The sequence below is a fragment of the Sus scrofa genome, chromosome 3 (genome assembly GCF_000003025.6).
Source record: "Sus scrofa isolate TJ Tabasco breed Duroc chromosome 3, Sscrofa11.1, whole genome shotgun sequence".
NCBI classification, from domain to species: Eukaryota; Metazoa; Chordata; class Mammalia; order Artiodactyla; family Suidae; genus Sus; species Sus scrofa.
In genome coordinates, this window is record NC_010445.4 from 508,433 (window position 1) to 510,548 (window position 2,116).

At 59.6% G+C, this 2,116-nt stretch overlaps 1 protein-coding gene across 1 annotated transcript in view; it reads left to right on the forward strand.

Annotated features, from left to right (window-relative positions):
* Positions 1-2,116, forward strand: part of SUN1 (Sad1 and UNC84 domain containing 1) — a 46,995-nt gene that overhangs the window by 22,453 nt on the left and 22,426 nt on the right.

Sequence of the window (2,116 nt, forward strand, 5' to 3'; positions counted from 1 at the left end):
TGGGAGGGCCGGGCGCAGCCTCGCTGGCGAGAGAGTGGCCTCTTTGCTGGGCCCTGGGGAGAGCGCAGCCACCGACGCCCCCGGGACCACCGCCTGACGGAGGCGCCTCCCGTGAGGTGCGCCCGTGTCACTGCTCTCCCGAGGGCTCGCGGAGGCCACCAGCCCGGCCCTGAAGTATGGGTCCAAGTGCTGGCCGGCTCGGCAGGTGGGCAGGGACCTGTGTTGCGGGCGTGCCCTCGCCCCGGGGATGTTTCTCGGGTGTCCCCCGACGTGAGGAAGGGTGGGCCCGGGCCTGCCTGTGGTTTCCACTTCCGCGTCTTAGCCTGTGGGTAGCGCTGCTGGCTTGGGCCGCTGTCTAGTCTTGGCCCTGCTTGGCGTGAGTAGAGCCGAATGGGGACCTGGTGGGGGCCAGACCAGCAGGAGGGCTTCCGGCGGTGTGGGTGTCCTGGGGGCCAGCATCGCCCACCGCTCACCCTGTCCCAGTGCTCACCCTGCCCTGGCTCTCTCTGCCCCGGCGCTCTGCACCTGTGGGCTCCCAGACCCTCACAGCAGCCCCCCACTGGACGGTTGTCTCCCCCATTGTGCTGGCCGGCAGTGGGGTCAGTGGGCTTCAGGTGTGTGCTAGAAAGTGACGGCGCTCGGACCTGGCCCCTGGCGTCTCACCTGCAGGGCCTTCCCCAAGGTGCTGTGTTGTCCCGAGGGCTCCCCCTTTGGGGCGGGGCGGCCGGGCCAGGACTCGGGGCTGTTGAGGCCACGTTGTGAGCGCCAGCCTGGCAGAAAAACGGTGCTCCCCGGTCACCAATGCGCTGTATGGCGCTAATGATTCGGCTCCGTAAACCAGCTTCAGCCACTTGATCTCACAGTGTGGGCAGCCGGCTGACCCCCACTGTGTGGTTGGTGGGTCTTCAGTGCAGGGTCTGGTGTGGTGGCTTTGGTAAAAGCTTCTGGAAATTCATTCCATGCCTGCTGAAGTTGATCTGGAGTATTTTAGAGGAGAAAGCAAATTTTATTACTTGTCTTGGGCTTCTATTCTTTTCACTCTTTTAGACTATAACTGATTTGTGCAGCCAACTCTGATTTATTACCTTTGAAAAAAAATTTGTTCTAATTATTTCAGAAAAACACTCCTCAAAGAACTTTTGAGGAGCTCCAGAAGTGGCAGAGCGGGTTAAAAATCCGATGCAGCGGCTCAGGTTGCCGCAGAGGTACAGGTTCGAATTCCAGCATAGTGGGTTAAAGGATCCAGTGTCACTGTGGCTGCGGCTCAGATTCAGTCCCCTGCATGGGAACTTGGATACCTGTGTTGTGCCCCCCCCCCCCAAAGAGCCTCTGAAACCGTGGAGACGTGCTACCCAGAGGCTTCCTCTCTCTCGCGCTTGGTTGAGCTCATGCTGCATGATTCGTCATGTACGCGCACGTTTACTTACAATACGTGGCTCTAAGTAGCAGCGTAGATAAAGGCAGCCCCCACCCCGCCGGCCGCTTCCCGCCCGGCCTGGTTTCTCTTCTGGAGGCACCTGCTGCTTAGCCCAGAGTGCATCGTGGATTCGTCCACCTTTTTCTTTTTCTTTTTACCGTGGCACCTGCGGCACGTGGACGTTCCTGGCCGGGGAGCGTTTTGGAGTGGCAGCTGGGCCCTACGCCACGTCAGTGCCCGTCTTCGACCTGCGCCACAGCTTGCGGCAGTGCCGCAGCCTTAGCCCACCAAGTGGGGCCCGGGGTCGAACTTGCATCCTCAGAGACATCCTCGGGTCCTCAGCCACAGCGGAGACTTTTCTCCCGCTTTTTAAAGTGAGCTGGTGGTTATGAAACGTAAAATGAACGCCAGCCATCCCAAGGGTAGGACCCGCTGGCGTTTCATCCGTCCACAGTGCTGCTCAGGCGCCACCTGCCGTCTGCACTGGGTCCCTGCAGACACGGAGGCGCTTCTGTCTTCCTCGAACACACACGGAAAGAGCGCACACACGGTTCCGCGGCGTTTTTCGTTTGAAGTGTTGCGATAAGCTTGATTCTTTTTGGTGCCTGTCGAGCCTTGCCGGCACGGTTGTGTCTGTGTTTAGTCAGTGTCTAGATGGACATTCAGGTTTTTCTTTTTTTACACTGTCAGGGTCAGTGC